The sequence below is a fragment of the Miniopterus natalensis genome, chromosome 7 (genome assembly GCF_054644295.1).
Source record: "Miniopterus natalensis isolate mMinNat1 chromosome 7, mMinNat1.hap1, whole genome shotgun sequence".
Taxonomy (NCBI): Eukaryota; Metazoa; Chordata; class Mammalia; order Chiroptera; family Miniopteridae; genus Miniopterus; species Miniopterus natalensis.
In genome coordinates, this window is record NC_142087.1 from 22,062,954 (window position 1) to 22,081,356 (window position 18,403).

At 40.6% G+C, this 18,403-nt stretch overlaps 1 long non-coding RNA gene across 1 annotated transcript; it reads left to right on the forward strand.

Moving 5' to 3' along the window:
* Window positions 1-244: 244 nt before the first annotated feature.
* LOC107536308 (uncharacterized) lies at window positions 245-11,705 on the forward strand. The gene is made up of 4 exons (XR_001603117.2): window positions 245-382; window positions 895-997; window positions 5,521-5,615; window positions 11,683-11,705. It is a non-coding gene; the product is annotated as an uncharacterized LOC107536308 (long non-coding RNA).
* Window positions 11,706-18,403: the final 6,698 nt, after the last annotated feature.

Sequence of the window (18,403 nt, forward strand, 5' to 3'; positions counted from 1 at the left end):
CCAGCGACAGACCTCACACTTTCTCTGTATCCTTCACTTTATATAGCACGGGGGGAGCCCCTGGAAGATACCCAAAAAGACTTCCCGATTGGTGGAGTGAGAACACCAGTGTCTGCTTCCCTCGTTGCCTGTCTTTGGGTTGGGAAGGGGAGAAAAGTTTGTGGGAGATATTTATGGACTGGATGGAAGCCAGGAAAAGAGAATGAGTATTTTCTCTTACCATTCCCCTCATTTTTTTTTTTTTTTCCTTTTGGCATATACAGGTAGCTCCTGATTTTCAAAAGTTTATTTCATCACTTCACTTTTACAAAAGACCTACATCAGTACCTATTTTTGCTAACCAAAAGAAACCCGAAGAGGATTTTCACTTTTTGGAAAAAAGGTGAAAATTGAAAATATCATTCAGCATTTGTTTGGCAGCAGCCTTTGTAGAGACAGATTCACCCCAAGCAGTGAGAGTGGCACCGACAGGCTCCTTCCCTGGGCACCACATGCAGCATCTCAGCATCAAGCCCCCATGGCTTTGAACTGTGTCTGTAAGCGTCTGTGCTTTAGCTCAATTTATTCTGTGCATTTTTAGCTAGCATGATGTGTCCTAAAGTATCAGAAATGTATGACTTTAATTTGGAAAGGGCATGTAAGTTTAGGGCAGGTTTTCAGGATGTTTTGAGCGCCTCTGAAGAACTGTATGAGAGAAAAATGCGTGAGGCTAAGCAGGCAAGCATATTGTCCCATTGCAAGCCCTCCACACCCACCGCAGCAGACAAGAACCTTGACCTTCTACACTGAGGCACACAGACATAAAAGGTGCAGACAAGAGTCACCTGCCTGCCCTGACTCAGACGATGAAGAGATGTTAATTGGTGACCTCTCCTTCTCTCTCCTCCACCCCAGCCTCCTGTAACTCCTACCACCCCAGCCTCGGACAACTCAGCCTAACACCCATCTTCACCACCTCTCCACCTTCCAGTGTGTGCTCCCTGTCTTCCCGATTCTGGTAAGTGAAACTACACCGTACATGCATTATTTCTACTTTATGCAGCCTGTGTACTTATCATATTCCAGCTTTTCTATATGTTAGTGTTATTGTAGGTTTTATGTATTATTTGGTATAATTTGGTAGGTTATTTTGGGGGGTCTAGGAATGCTCAAAAGTTTTTCTATATAAATTAATGGTTCTTTCTGACATTTCAGCTTATGAAAGTTTTCACAGGAACACTCTGTTTTTGGGGGGGAATGTATATTATTAATTATGCTCATCATTATTTGTATTGGAATACTGTAATTTATACCACTGTTTTTATTTACCACTGTTTTTGTATTCATTCTGTATATAATTATAGCCTATATTATAAGTAATATCCAGCATATCCATAAGATACTTATGTGTTCATAAGACATACATATTTAATGTTTAACTTAAAAACAAGCCTTCTGTAATATAAGAAAAATTTAAAATATAATGCCCTTGTCCAGTAACAATAATTCGTATAACACAGTCAATTCTCCTTTAATAGCAACCTCCTCTCTAGCTCTAGTGGAAGTGAAAACTTTGGCCTAATGCAAATGGTGAAACAAACCCTTGCTCACCTCCATTTGCCAACAAGAAGGTCCACGGTCTGAACACAGGAACCTAACACAGGAAGTTCAGTATTTGTTTTGTATTATAAGGATATTGGAGCCATAAAGAACATTTTTAAATTTGGATCATTAGAGATTCAAACAATGTTTATATACAAGATACCAGTCTGTATGACACTCTGCCCTGGCAGAAAGCCTGCTGTGCACATACAGCTCCTGTTGCGCGCAGCAGACAGCAGCCATTGGGTTCTGCTTTCATAAATTAAGTTAACAAACATTTAATGGGAACCAGCTTTAACAGATAGCTTGGCCAGATTTAGGAGCAAGTTGTTGTTGTTGTTGGTTGTTTTAAATCTTTCCCACTGACAACTGTTGATAGAACCAGACAGTTATTAACTATTCATCTCATCTACCAAATCATATAGACACTAATCCCTTGCATTTATTTTATTTTTTAATTTAAACATTTTCCTTTGCTTATTTTCAAAATTTTGGATTATTACAACCTCCCATTTGTTTATTCCGTTCAAACACTGGGCTCTGACACGGGGGCCACAGGCACTGTGGCTGGGGTCCGTAGAGAGAGGAACACAGAAGTGAATCCACTGGGCGTTGCCTCCCTGCCGGTGGAGCGAGGAAAGGCACTGAGAAGACGTTGCTGAGACCACTGACTCCACATCCTTTGTCACATCCACTCTGTGAGCCAGCCTCTTCCACAGAGGCTTATGGGATCCAGAAAGTTCCTACTCCGTGTTTTCAATTTTCTAGCCCATCAAAGGCCTCAGAGCCTCAACAAATTTATGTATGCATTATGAGGTTCAATTCCAATGCACTCAAACTCTACCATGGAATTAATTACCATATATACATACAAAAATCTCATTGTGCTTTCTTATTTATGTAACTTTGTGGAAAAGTTTGTATTGGAAGTTAATTAATATGACAATAATTTTAATGATAAAATTAGTGTCTTTATTCTGAATACTTACAGTAACTCCTCAGGAAAATATTTAGGGATAGATTATTATGTATGTATATCATGCACTGTTGGTTATGATTTGTATATTTCTTAAAGCTCCTAGTAGGTTTGTGCTTGCCAGATAAAACAGAGGATACTCAGTTAAATTTGAATTTCAGATAACAAAACTTTTTTTAGCATAAGTATATTCCAAAAAATGCACAAGATACCAAACAGTCGTTATTTATGAAATTCTGATTTCAACTGCCATATTGTATGTTTTATTGTTAAATCTGGTAACTCTAAGCAGATAGTGTCTCCAGCCTTTATAGTTCATAGTTCTCTTTTTCTTATAGTTGATTGGCCTGCACTGTGCTCTCTAATAGCATATTTTAGCTTCTAAAGCATCAAATGGAGAATTAAGATTTTTATGTTTGGTTCAAAGCTCTTCACTATTTTATTTATTTTATTTTATTATTTTTTATTTTATTTTATTTTATTATTTTATTTTATTTTATTATTTTATTTTATTATTTTATATTTTATTTTATTTTATTTTATTTTATTTTATTTTATTTTATTTTATTTTATTTATGTATTTTCTTTCAATCCTCACCCGAGGACATGTTCATTGATTTTAGAGAGAGAGAAAGAAAGATTGATGTGAGAGGGGCATTGATTGGTTGCTTCTCCTACACACCCGCCACCTACGTATGTGCCCTGACCAGGAATCGAACACTCACCCTTTCAGTGTACAGGATGTCGCTCCAACCAACTGAGCCACACTGGCCAGGGCCAAAGCTGTTCATATATATTTTATAGATACAGTATTCTTAGGCACTATTATAGAGAGTATGGGTTATATTTGATAATACCGAAACTGATTAAAGTGTACCTTTTCAGTCATTTCATTACACATTAGTAAAATAAAGACAGTGAGTATCATAAAAAGAAGAGCAAACTCTAAATTTAGTGTTCTGATTTCATCTCTGCTACAACCTCTGGATCTCTATATTATCATATGTGATGTGAGTACATTGTGACTGTCACAGATTCACTGCATTGGGGACCCCAATTACCTTTACACTATCCTTAGTGTAAGCACCCCTTGGGGGAGTCTATTTCCATACCTATTCCTCATGTGGCCACATGACCAGCTTTGGCCACTGAGGTGTTAGCAGATGGGACACACACAGAGGTTTGAAAACCAACCACACTGCATGTTTCTGCTTCCACCGGCGCACCCCTGCCTTCGCCGTGAGAATATGCCCGGGCTAGCCTGGGAAGGGGTGGGAGAGGGGGTGGAGAAGAGCGGTTAGCCTCTACGCATTCCTGTTTCTCACCCAGAAGAGGGAATAAACAGATTGAAGGATTATAGTTTTCTCTGAGAATCATTACTCATCATTTGTATGTAGATATCGTCAAGGTTTCAAGAAAACATATTCATACGCGCATATTGGAGTCTTAAGCAAAATCTGATCTGGCCCTAGAATTCTGAGCATACTGGGGAGCTAGGGACACACTTTACTTTTCATGCTGCATCAGCCCTTCCTAGTTTAAAAGGAATAAAGAAAGGGAGGACTATAGGATACAAAGCGAATAAAGATGAAGGGTGAGTGCTGAACCCTGTGGTAGCTGTTCCGTGGGACATGTGAAGATAAAGTTTACTGGTGTGGCCATGGCTTTGGCTGAGGCTGGATGTGATGCTGCACGGGGCCTAGTTCGTGCATGAGTATCTCTGGCTGTCTGACTGCTTCTTTATGGCCGTTGATGCACAGAGCAGGAGCATATGAGTGCTTTTCTGTTTGGAACATGCTTGGCAAAATATTGAAAAGTTGCCTCAGCTCCACATATTTTTGCGCTGAACATTTTTTTCTGACTCACAATGAAAAGATCTGATTTTGTTAATTATAAAGGCAGAATCATTCAGATCATACAAAGCTTGAGACCTCTCTTCTTCTTGGCTCCGAGAGAGGGAAGACAGGGAAGGACTTAGGGTGTCCCATGTCTCCATGTACCCCTGTACCAGTAGGTAAACTGAACCTTCCAGAGGGTGGCCTGTGTTTTACCTGGGCTTACATAAAACACAGAAAGTATCACGGACCAGCATTCTGATCAGACTTGGACGAAGGCACAACAGTATGTGCTCAGAAACTTGTGCAAACGCTAGTACCACTCCGCTACTACTAATTTCCCATTGCTAAGCAACCCCTTCTAAACCCAGGAGAAGTCAGAGTGAGGGAAGCAGATGAAAGCGGTGTGAATTTTCTTCAAAGTTTCTAACTTTGGACGGAATTCCTAGAAATAATAGGTGTATGGGGAAAAAAGGTCTTGTTGACAATACAACAATTCATTCACTTCCTAATATGACTAGTCGTTTGCTGTACTTCAGGGCAAACAATAAGGTTATTGTTTAAATGGGAAAACAGGCAATTCATTGGAAGGGGAAATGGCGAAAATGTTCTATATGCTGATTTTGTTTTGGTTGGCTGTACATCATTTTCCAAGTAGTCTTAAAAGATGTATTTAATAGCCCTGGCCAGTGTGGCTCAGTTGGTTGGGCATGATCCTGGACACGAGGAGGTTGCCAGTTCTGTTCCCAGTCAAGGCAGCAATTGATGTTGCATTCTTACATTGAGGTTTCTCTCTCCCTCTCCCTTCCTCTCTCTCTAAAAATCAATAAACTATTCTTTATATATATATATATGTGTGTGTATATATATATATATACACACACACACACAGACACACACACACACATACACACATACACACACACACACATATATATATCTATTTAATAGACACATGTTTAAAAGATTTGGTCACTCATGAAAGCAAGGATTCCTTCCAGTTTTATTACTGTTTGGGGTGAGATTGTTTCTTTCTTTTTGCTTTTATGTGTTTAGATCCAATGGCCCAATATGCTCTTGAAGTAAGGGCAGTAAGGTCCCATAGAATGTTGTTCTATTTCTTTCTAGGATGTAAGCATTGGGGCCTGTGGAGGAAAATCCTTCAAAGGTGACAGCAGGCTGATGAGTGAACATACCCGGGACTATGATGAATGCAGCCTCTGGTAAGTTCGATTATGCTCCAATTGGAAGACTTTGCCAGGGCAGCCTCGTGGTGTGCGTTCCATCCTTTCCTTATTTTGCATCAGTTTTTGGCTGATGGTGGTCCAGTCATGATGGTTTGGGGAGCATTGGAGAAAGAGCCTGACACTTTAGGGGAAAAGAATAGAAATTTGGAAGGCCCTGTGCCAACTGTAGTGCTGCATTTATGAGTTCTACAGAACTAGAGAGTTCTTTTGTGGTGAGTGGTGTTTGGATATTTACAAACTGGGCTTAGGGTCACTTATTGATCCCCAAATGGATACTATTCATACAATGCTTAGAATATATTTTGACCATTTTCTTATTTAAATGACACCTCAATGGCTTGACATTTTTCTGTACGATTCTAAACCTAGGGACTTGTTTTGTTTTTTGTTTTTAATTTTGACTTACTGATTTGAGAGAGAGAGAGATTTCAATTTTTGTTGTTTATACATTTGTTGGTTGATTCTTGTATGTGCCCTGACCAGGGATCAAACCAGGAACTTTGGAGTATCAGGACAAAGCTCTAACCAATTGAGCTAACTGGCCAGAGCTCCTAGGGACTTGTTTTTGTTTAATTGATTTTTATTTTAGAAATAAATAAATATGGCCCAATTTATATTTTCTCTATAGGCACAAAACAGCAGGCAACCAGCTGTTCTCAGCTCAAAAGGGAAATCTTCAGACATACACACACACACACTGAATAGACTCTCCCAGCCTGCTCTTCTGAATGTCTGTGCTTCCATCCCTGTGAAGTAGCCAAGTATCCGTAAGAAAGACTTAGGCAAGTTTTCAAGTAGTAGGTGTTAGGAATTCAGCCCCTTATATTCTGTCTACAGAAACCTTTGTGGGAGCCATGGGCAGACTGGATGCTTCTTCCTACATTTGTTTATAGGTTCTTCCCAAGTGTTTGGATCTTTCTGGTTTCCATTTGAATGTCTGCGGCTGAGCACAACCATGTGAGCAAAAATAGTCCAGGGGCAAAACAACCTCAGACAGACTGCAGTGAACAGGGAGCTACAGCCTGAAATATCTGCATTGTCATCAGTCAGGGCTAAAAGGAGGTCAATGGATGTTTCTGGATTTGAGGCATAAGCAGGATATGGAATCTTGGAAGGTTTCTATTCTATTGATATCCATGTGATTTGGGGGTTTTTGCTAATACTTCTTGCTGCTAACTTTGCGTGCCAGAGTAAACAACAGTGGCCAGGGGGAAAAAAAAACCCTCTGGATCTCATTTAAAGAAAACTAAAAGGAGATTTTTCCTGCCAACCTGGGCTTCATCTTTCAACCCACAACTGAGAGACATGGAGACAGAGACAGATTTGCTGCAGTTTGGCGGACGGTTCGTAAAAGAAGAGTCACCATTTCCAATTTAACTTTTATGTGTTGGTTTGATTACTGATCTGATGATGGTTGTGTCATCCTCTGTTTACCATGTGCTGCTCATAAACTGTCATTCTGTTCCTTCCAACAATGCTCTGAAGGAAGTATTATCGTTAACCCTGGGTTCCAGATGGGGAAATTCATGCACAGGCAGTGGGACTCGCTCATGGAAAGCGAGCATCTAAATTAGACAGTAGTTAAGAGCTCAGTTGTGGACCTAACTGATCACAGTAAAGTTTATGGGACACTGGAGGATGTCAGTGGCTCCTGTTAACACTGTCCTTAATTAACAGATAATCAGGCACGGATTCAACCTCTATTTGTACAACGATTTTGTTATTTCTCAGAAATATTTCCTTTTAATGTTTTTTATTTCCTAGAAATAATTTCTGGAACTTAGAGATGCACTGTGTTTCAAGGAACTGAAAAATCTTGTCTAACACTCTCTTGGGGGTATAGTGAGCAAACACTGGGTCTTCCCGTTTGAAATGCCCTGCAGGTGAGACCACAGGATACAGATGTATGAGGAGGGAGGGGGTGTGGCCCAGCGTAGTGATGCTGATCATAAGCTGTGACATCACTGCCAGCTCCAAACCTTCGCCTTGACACTGATTTTTGCCTTGCACAAGTTAAATAACCTTTAGGTCCCTCAGTTTCTTCATCTATAAAATAGGGATGATAACAGAGCCTACTTCATGGGGTCATTATGTGTCTCATAATGAGCATTTAACGCATGAAAACTTGTGCTGTTTGAGAAAGTGTGCAATAAGCATTAGGCATTTTAATTCATTCTTAAAGGCTCCCATATAAAGCTACCTAGTGCAAATTGTGTGCACTTTTTAAACAACGTGTCCTAGAGGTTTGTTCATTGGTGGTATACACTTATGTAAATTCCAGGCATTGACCGTCACATGTGGTTGATGTCTCCTCCCTGCAATCCAGCAAGTCGGGATCATAAGCGTGATCTTCATCATCTAGCTCTCACTCAGTACGTAAGATCGTTCCTCCCTGTGACTCTGAAATTGCCTGCTTTCTATTCCCCAAATTAGAACTACTTGGCATCCTGTGCCTACAAGTCACCCCAAGCCCCCACCTCCCACGCCCACCCGGACCCGCCCCTCACTCGCCACCTCTCTGCCAGCTGTTCCTTAAAGGTCCCTTTTCCCCATCAGAGCCTTCTGGAATCTCTCCAGATACCCTAACACCAGCCATGACTGGGTTTTGCCTGCTCACTTCTGTGGCCCTTTCATTTCTGAGCAAGTTCTTATATTCCACCTATACTTGGGGACCTTGAATCTTTAAATGATCCACCACTTCCAGAGTTTATCTCTGACCAGAATATTAACTTCAGATTTCCTTTGCTCCTTACTCAAGGCTTTGAGCCAGTCCCAGGCCTTTGAGTTCCAGGCTTGCCAAGCTGAGGATATACAACATTTTCAATTAGACGAATGCTTTTCATACTGGGGAATCTCACTAAAATAGAAACTCCAAATTAGTAAGTCTGGGATGGAGCCTGAAATTCCGTATTTCTAACAAACTCCCTGGTTGTACAGAGGCTGCTTTGAGGAGCAAAGCTGTTCATCTCCTAAAGAACCTCTTAACTCTTCCCTCTGCCTTTTTCTCTGGCTTCTCCAATTGTCCCACTGTCAGCTTGTTTCCTTCAGCAACCCTGCTTATTTCTCTGACATGGCTCCCCATGGCTTATAAGAAAAAATCCAAACATGTTTGTGGAACATTCAAGGAACCTACTTGAAATCCTAATAAATATTCAAAGACCAGCTAAACAACAGCTCCTCCTCTTCCGACTGGCCTTAACCATCGCTTTGCACACAGGTGTCCCAGTTTGCACCCCTGATGAGTCCTTTCTTCCTTTACATTCCTGGATTGCAGGAGTTTGCTCCCCCACCCACTCTGAAGGGCTCTGTGAGGGTCCCCCTGCATTCCTAGTCTAAGCACAGAGCCAGGACAGGGCCCGTGTTCGCTGAGTGCCTGGTCGTGCGACTTGTGTTAGACTCTGAGTAACCAGGGCGCGCCCGGGGTGGTGGAGCCAGCAGAATGACTGTGACGGATGGTTTTGTTGTAAATCGCTTTTAAAAAATCGGGAGTGGGGGAATTTATAAATAATAGAGCTATGCATACCAGATTCATAACCAAGAGGATAAGGGAACCAACCCTCAATGCAGAATCCTAAATGCTGGTTGAAGGCTATTACTGGATTTCCTCTTGTGCAGACAGCTACTGCTTGAAAATAGTGTTGTTTTCTGTGATACCATGGATCTGACAGAAATATACCATTAATGCCTGGGTGTCAGTGTTTGAGGGTTGATAAGATCTGATTGATTCTATCTTCATGGCTATATGATGATGCTTACACATGATTTTGAATTCCTTCCATTTTTTGCCTTTGATACAGTCCTTGGAACTCAGTGTGCAATGATTCACCACTTTAAGGGTGTATTTGGATCCATTTGTTTTCCATTACAATCTGATTAAATTGCTTATTTAATTATGCTCATAAAATTTTAAACTTTACTAAAACATCACTTATTTTTATACTAATATCAGTGGCCAACTTTTAAAAATGGGTTTAGTTATTATAATTTTCCCAAATCACAGAGTTACTGGTCCAGAGCCATTCTCTATGGTGAATTCATAATGCCAGCAACCAACACGTACTTTAAGAAATCAAGATTCAAGTAAGTTTTCCATTCTTAACGGTCTTTGGGTACGTTCACAGAAAGCTGGGAAAAGTCCTACCATTCAGGATTAGCGTGGGGGCTGTTGCAGCAGAGGTAGACACAGCATGGACCCCAAGATCTTGTTTTAATATTTGGTTCATCCACTAAATAGTGAGTGATTTTACACTATCCACTGCAGCTCCCCGGAGCACAGTTTTCCCAGTTACAGTAGGACAGAGCTAGGAAAAAATGTATTCTTTCAGAAGTATGTTTTGAGAACCTACCACATGGTAGACCATGGGATATATTTGCAAATCAGGTAGACTTGCCCCTGTCCTCCAGGAACTCTTAAGATATATGTGTCGAAGGTAGATGAGAGGTGGCATGAGATGATAACTTGTGAGCTAAGGAGATGGGAGTTTCCTAGATCCATGAGCTCTGTGTTCAAATCATATTAAACAGTCTGACACTGTATAAAATCAGCAATATCTGTCTCATGCTTTGCTTTAGGGTCTCTGCCTATGCATAATTGTGACTCTCCTCCTTGTTTCACCTTTTCCTGCTTATCATTTGACACTTACCTAAGGAATTACTTCACATGACCAGATCTGTCTGGGGCAGGAACTCTTCCCTGAACACTATAGCCCTTGTCTTTGAATTTTACTGTAGCACCATATTACAGTATCTGTTTGCTCATCTAATATCCTGCTAGATATAAACTGTTGAAACAGGGTTATTTGAAAATCTCAGTTATACTTAAAATCACTGCATAGTGAACAAAATAACTATGAATTAGTTAGTGAACTAACTAATGAGGATCAATAATTAATCAATTACTGATGCTTGATAATGCCATTACTTTATATCTCTTAGGTTCTGTTAACAGAGTTCAAATTACTCTATAGCAATGTGGTCAGTAACACTCATTTAGTCATATAAGGTAGAATGTTACAGCAGAAGTGTCTCTGCTTTGTAACAAAAGTTCAAATATGATGTGTCTCAGTTTGACGATCCATTTTTATTTCACCCATTCAGCCTTATCTGGCCCTCCCAAAGCTCTTCTGACTTTGGACTCAGAGCCCTGGCTGAATCTTTTACCCTTATTTGACTCTTCTCATATTCTACTTTGATTTTCTTCCCTTTTAATTTATGTATGATCTTTACCAATGCTATTGTGACCCCCCGCAAAAAATATAGTTTAATGGATCTCTGAGAAATTTATGAAGAACTAACTGGTCTATGGGCTGGGTGTAGCTAATCAGGTAGGCAATACACCAACATGTGGTATGTAATCAATGAGCCTTTGTGAAAGAGTGAACACTCAGTTTTGATGTAGTTGACCATTTGCCAGTTACTGCTTTATTTACTAAATATTCACCTACCTGAATGATCACAGAAAGGATGGTGAGAACTGTGCCACGGAGAAGCCATGAATCTGCCTTTTCCAACCACAACTGTGCCAGAATCACCTGTGGGCTTTTAAAGCATCCAGATGCCCAGACCCTGCCCCTAGAGAATCCAACATGGGAGGTCTGGGGTGGGGCCACAGCATTACATGCTTAAAACCCTGTGCAGATTGCACTGGAGAGAAGTCAGGGTTGGGAATCTCTATAGTAAACTTCAGCGAGTTAGGAGATATTTGCCCCAAGGACTTTGTGAGTCCCTCAAAAGATGTGCAACTGTTATTACTTTTGGAAAAAATGACCTTGAGGGCCTCAATTGTCTTAGTTGGTGAGGATATTTCTTGACTTTAAGCCCATTTGTATGAGCTATAAAAAGAGATTTGGTGAGCCCAGAAACCATAAGTTAATTAAAATCAACCATAAGTTGAAGCAGAAATGCCAGCGGTCTACTGACTGATTGGAGTGGAGGGAATTGAGCCGGTTCACATCTTATGTGTTGTAACAATAGGGGTAAATGAGTAGATCTTTAAAAATTCTGAAACAGACATTTTAAATGTATTCATGAACTTTCTCTGAAGGTCTGGAAAACAAGGAGGCTGTGTGGTCTAGAGGAAAAGGACCTTGGACCTTGGACCTACTCCCAGGGCTGCTTCTAACCACACGTGTGACCTTGGCCTATGATTTAACCTCTTGAGGTCAGTTTGCTTATCTGTAAAATGTGTGGGCTATATTAGTTATTCTTGAGTCCCCTCCCAATTTAAAACTCTATAATTTAATAGAATTTTTAGGATTTCTTTATAATTTTAAATGCCTAACAATATAATATTCTCCCTGCCAAAAATAAAAAAGAATACTTTGCTGTTATATTTTTCTCTGAATCTTATGGATCAAGATAGTTTGTGTTGGTTCACTAGTGCTTCCTAATGTAGACTAAAACAGGAGATTTGTTAACACCGCATTTTTAAACTACTTGGCATTTGATTATTGGCATTTATAGAATAAAGATAATTCCAAATGGCCTCAAATAACAGAGCATTCAGTTCAGTTGAGCAAAATCACTCTTTTGAAACTTTTTTTGTAGATTAAGATGCAGAGAGGTCCAAAAATTTTACCTATACAGTTTCATTCCCTCCCCCCAAAGTGGCACATCCATGTAAACAACACCCACATTAATAAATAGAACATTACTGGTGCCCTGATGTCACCCCATCATACTCCCTTCCAATCACTGTTTCCCATCCCCTCAAATGTTAACCACTGTCCTGATTTGTAAAATTACAGATTTGTTCTTGCCTATTTTTTTGCTTATTCATGTCTCTGTGTTTTTTTGTTGAACATTATATTTTGAAATTCATTCAAATGGTAATTTATATGGGGAGATTGTTCATTCCTAGCTCTATCTATAGTAATCTACTATATGCAAACATCATAATTTTATGTTGATTAGCATTTGGGTAGTTTCCAGTTTGAAGCTTTTACAAATAATGCTGCTATGAAGGTTCTAACCTATGTCTGTTGATAACATATATTCACATTTCTCTTGGGTGTACTCCTGAGAGCGGAATTGTTGGGTTATGTTGTACAGCACACTGCTCTTTGAGTGGTTCATATGTAACTGGCCTATTGATTGGTTCTGGGATCCCAAATATATTGCAGTCTCCAAGGGGCCAAACCACTACTTCTTGGATTGGAAATGCATTAACAAACCATACATGCATATCTGAGCTATAAATAAACTTCTTGCTAAAGCCTGCTTGGGCTACTGTTGAAGCACATTTTTGTTCATTGAGCAAAGCCACATAGTAATGAAACTGAGGGTCCTTATGACCATGATTAAATTTAGTTTAAATCTGAGCTCTAGGAATAATCCCTCCCTCTTTCTCTTTCTCTCTTTCCCTCTCTCTCTACCCCTCAGAGACTTAGCCTTTGCCCTGGATACTCAGCAACCTCCAAGACAGAAGACAGAAGCCTGAACCTGACTAAAGGTAACAGGGTCTGGACCTCTGGCAGGCTAAAGATAACATCTTGACCTAAGTTGTGTTTCAGCTCCTGACCCCTAAGGTGGAACCACCCCTTGGCTACTTGTCCATGGGACTGAACAGAGGGTCTGGAATAAACCTCAGAGCTGCCCTCAAGATCTGAAGAAATGATTCCTCACCCTTCCCTCACTCCAACAAATCAGCTTCCAGCAGGATTTTGCCCTACATAATCTGTAGCTTGTATACTATCAGGGAGTTTGGGCTTTTAAGCATTACCTTCCTTTTCCTGGATGGTGCCATTCACAGTGAAATAGCCAATATTTCTCCACTGCAATTCTCAGTGTCTACTGTTTGGTTCTGCTAGCACAGGGTGGACGAACTCTTTCTGTTCTGTAACAGTTAGCAGAGAGAGGGAGACCCCGTTATACCTCATAGTATCAGCAGGCACTGCAGTGTCACAGTGAGTTTGAAGAATGCCCCTTTAAAAGAAAAAAATAAAAACAGGAAAGAAAGAAAAACATCATGTTCTGCTAATAGTCTCTGTGTATTCATTTAAAGTCATCTGGGGAGTATTAGGCACGGTGGGACTGTGCTTTGTTTTGCTTTGTTTTTAGTTGAACTGAAGGTTAGGCAATGCACTGAGGACCTGAAACAAGGGCTTCCCACACAGCAATCCCTTAAATTGATCCTGAGATTTGGTACATAAAAAGTTATATGGTTCTTTTCTTTCCCAGCCTTCCTGCAGGATCCATTTTTAGGCCTCTCAGAAAGTCACCTGCTCAATATTTCCACTGTGCGTGGGTGGGGCAGTTTGGCCCAGAGGGCAGTTCCGATGTCTTTGTGCTTCTATAATTAAAGATTTGTTTCTGCCCGAGGTCACGTCCACCTTATCAGTTAGTGGCTTGCTGGCCCTTAAATGGATGGGGCCACTTTAGGCCGTGCATTCTGCTTAGATTAATAGCCAATTATGAGAAAGTCTGCGGGTGACAAAGTGGGTGGCTTCAAGAAGGTGGAAAGTCCTTATTAATCTTCTGCAGTCAGTAGAGGTCTGAGGTAGAGGTCCCCGTGGGTTATGAAGAAGGCTCACTCCTGTCATGCATGTGGGATCTGGGGTCAGGTTCTCTGGAAGCAGAACCTAAGGCTGTTATTTGGGCACATGTGATTTATTGAGGAAGTGCTTTCATGAGAAAGGGGGTGAGAGAAGCAGGGCAAGACAGTGGAAGGTGCCAACTAAGAGTATCATCTTGCCTGGTCCCGTGGGAGATCTGGAAGATGCGTTGCACCACGTAGAGGCTTGGGGGCCCAGCATTTTTACTAGTTGTCGTTCGTGCCAGCCAGTCATCTGTTGCAGGCTGCCAGTGGAGGGCCCGTGAGCAACGTCTCAGGCAAAGGGGCTCCCAGTCAGCCAGATGTGCGTCTTCAGGGAAGAGGGCAGCTGAAAGCCATTAGTAGCCAGCAGGAGCTGGCAAACACACTGGCCAGTAACAGTGACCCACGTGAGGACTCCAATAGCATCCACTACACACACGTTGTCATTCCTGGGGATTTACCATAGCGGGTGGAAGCAGAGAGCCATTTCTTTCTACTTTAAACCTTTGGTTGGCTCTATGGGGAATTACAGAAGACACTTGATGGTGGCCTCTTCTGTTTGCCACTTGGTAGCTGGCGAGTTTTCATCAGACTTATTCCTGAAACAACCTGCTCCCCTTTTTAGCAGCACAGGTCTCTATGCTCCTTTCCTGACTCCTAACATCTCTCGCCTTTCATATCCAGCTGAAAATTGGCTGTATCTCTCAGATTCAGGCAAAATATCCCACTTCCTCTCCAAAGCACGAAGTCTGTCTGTTTCCTTCACCCTAATTCATCCCTTCTCCTTTTATGGTGTGAGCTCCCGTCGCATCGCCTGACACTTAATTGCTGGTGGTGTTTGCTTTCTAGGCATATTGCCTTGTCTTCACAAATAGACTGTACGCTTGTCGGAGGTTGGGATTCCCCAGAAGCCGAACCTGAGATGAGGATTTGAGTGTAAGAATGTGATTTCGGGGGGCACTGATAGAGGAGTGGGGAGTGAGATGGGGGGGGCAACTTAAGGTGTGTTGCTGAGGTTACCACCATCAGCAACGGCAACAGGATCCCACTGCAGACCTCTGAGAGAATCTGCAGAGCACTCCCCAGAATTGTTCCACCCAAAGGGTGAGGAAATGGGGCGCTTGTCCTCCAACCGCCACTTTTGACACGCTTAGTGTGTTGCTTTGGCTAATGTTTCCTTTCCTTTGCGTTGCTTGGACCATCTGCTTTAGGAGAATTTCTCCTAACTCATTTTCTATTCTCCAGTGTCTCCTTCCCACACTACAAGAAAAACAACCACGGTGCTAAAGACACAGTTTAAAACATTTCAAATTTATATATATTACTGCGCCTCCAAGGAACATTTCTAAAATATGACCACAGCTTGTTCTCATGCTTTTTTGCTTTTTTTTTGGTAGTCTCTAATGAATGTAGGCAATGCAAAGATAGCATTTCTGTAGAGTACCCCAAATAGGATGCCTTTTTCCAACTAATCGTGCTCTTTCCGCCTGTGATGAGGTGCTGCAGACACTGGGTTTCTTCACTGTGGGATCTCTGCCCAGGATATCACTTTACTCAGTTTGGTTGCATCTATTTTGTTCTGCTTTTGACAGCTATACTCTACATTTGTAGATAATGAGGAATTCATTATTCAACAACCAAAACATAAGGAAATGTCCCTCCATCCATATCAAGTTATTTTACTTTTGACAATATGCTAAGTTGAAATCCACTGTTGCCTCTGATTTTCCAGATATATTTTGGAACAGGAACAAGTTTTACTGCATTTGCAATTTACTGGAGCTTTACTTGTATGACTTGATAATTTATTTGCCCGGTCGGGCGTGTCTCAGCGGTTGAGCATTGACCTAGGATCCAGGATATCGGGGTTTGATTCCCGGTCAGGGCACATGCCCGGGTTGCGGGCCCCATCCCCAGTCGGGGGTGTGCAGGAGGCAGCCAATCAATGACTCTCATCATTGATGTTTCTATCTCTCTCTCCCCCTCTCCTTTCCTCTCTCTGAAACCAATAAAGATATATTTTTAAAAAAATATATAAGTTATTTGATCTAAGACCCCAAAGAAATTTGTTCAGATATTTTTTTGTGAAGAATGCATATAAACTAGATCTGGACAAATCAATTTCTATATGCAATGTACAAGAATGGTTCCACATATAGGAAATTTATCCTGTCTACACATAATTCTTTAAAAATTAATATTCAATTTTTATTTGGGCCAGTTTAAAAAATTTTCATTTTTAAGTTTGATTTCCAATCAGGTAGCCTGAGACTGAGATGATCACCACTAATAAACATTTTTCCATTTTGGACATATTTATGAGCAATACATTTACATGATGAATTATCCAAAATGTATAGCTCTGATGTATTTTCTTGGTATGCTTTTTTATTCTTTCATTGTACAGTGGACGTTATGATCTGGCCTAGTGGGCATTGGTACCTTGCCAGTACAAAGGAGTGGAGTTTGGTCACTGGGGTGACTCAAACCACATGAAGAATGTACATTAACACAAACACCTCTAACTAAACATAACCACTTGGCAGGATGCTACTCCAACTTGGACTCTGTGAAATATTGGATACACCAGCTTAATTTACTTGGGCTGACTCACCGCTTGGGACTTCCAGCACAGTTGGGAGAATTAACAAAAGAAACAATAAAGCTTTTTTTGTTGTTATTTGGCCTTGAAATTAGAAAACACTGGGAGGTTTTTTCCCTTCTTTTTCTTTTTCACTGGAAGACCCATGGGATATATTCCATAAACTCCTTTCCTGTTACCCACCCTATCCCCAAACAACAAAATACAGAGGGGACAAGAAAGGCTTACATCTCATTTTAAATCACCTGGTGTTGACATTTTTTGTTACATCAAAATTGGTGATTTTTTTGGTTGTGTTCTGGAAGCCTGGACTCAGCAAGCAGCCGCCAATGTACGCTGTACAGTTAACGTTTTTATCTACTATGGAATGCAGGCTAGAGAAGTACCTGGGGCAACAAAGAAGATTTATTTGCTTAATCTAAGTTACGTAAGCTCTTAGAATTTTGAGCATGGAAATGCTCTAAATCTGAGCTTCTAAGTTTTATAACACTCACATTATAGGAGCTTTTTTTCCTTTGGCTGCATTGAAGAAATTGTGAGTCCAAACAAGGACAGAAAAATGTGAACTCCTAGGATCACAGCAATGATTATTATTCCATCAGAAGCATCCTGATACACATGGCTGCATCTGTTCCCTGTTTCCCAAGCATTTTTATTTTAGTAGGCATAACTGAAATTAATCAATATGTTAGTGTTCCCTTATGAGTTTCCCCATCGGCTAACTGGTCATAAAAAAATGGAAAATTCTGAAATTCCCCCGGGGCTTGTCTTTCTCCATCTGTGAAATGGGAACAGCATGACTTGATCTGGTCTCTAAAGCAATGATTAAACAAAATGAAAGCTAAACAGACTATTGTACAAAGAATCTCTATCAGTACAATGTCTTTATTAGCAGAGATATGTTGAGAGTAAAGAAGGGCAAACTTTTAAGCTAAGAAGTTTAAAGCCCTCGCTTCAAATCCCAGATCCATTGCATCTCTTATTATTGGTTCTGATCACCTGGGCAAGTCCCTATTATCTCAGGACCTCCGTCCCCTTGACTGTGCACTAAAGAGACTAAAATCTACTTCTTTCTCATAATTATAAGAATCAGAGCACAGAGCATGAATGAAAGCATGCTGTGAAAGTCAGTGGGCTCAGTTACTTAAACTACTGTTACTGTGGTTGTTGTTATTATTATTATCATTGCTGGGAAATAAAACTGTGAAATCACCCTGGGCCTGGAGCTTTGAGAGACACTTAGTATCCATATGAGGAGCACATGAAAACACAGTTTTCAGGGGAAACATAACTGCATCTGCAAAAAAACATATCTCTTTAAAATTTTCCTTGAAATTTCCATTTCCTAACTGTTCATTTTTTGTAAAACCTCCTTTGAATGTTTGTACTTAGTAAATGAATGAATAAGCGAATGAATGAATCCTACATGCTACTTATGTGGTTTTACTGTGTTATTTTGATCAATGTTTTGCCTATGGTTATGGCACCTGTATGCATTTTACCTATATAAAATATGTAGCTTGTTGACATACCCAATAAATAAAATTTAAAAGACAAACAGTATCAAGTACTGATGAGGATTTTGAGCTACCCAAACCCTACACACTGCTTGCTTCTGGAACGTAAATT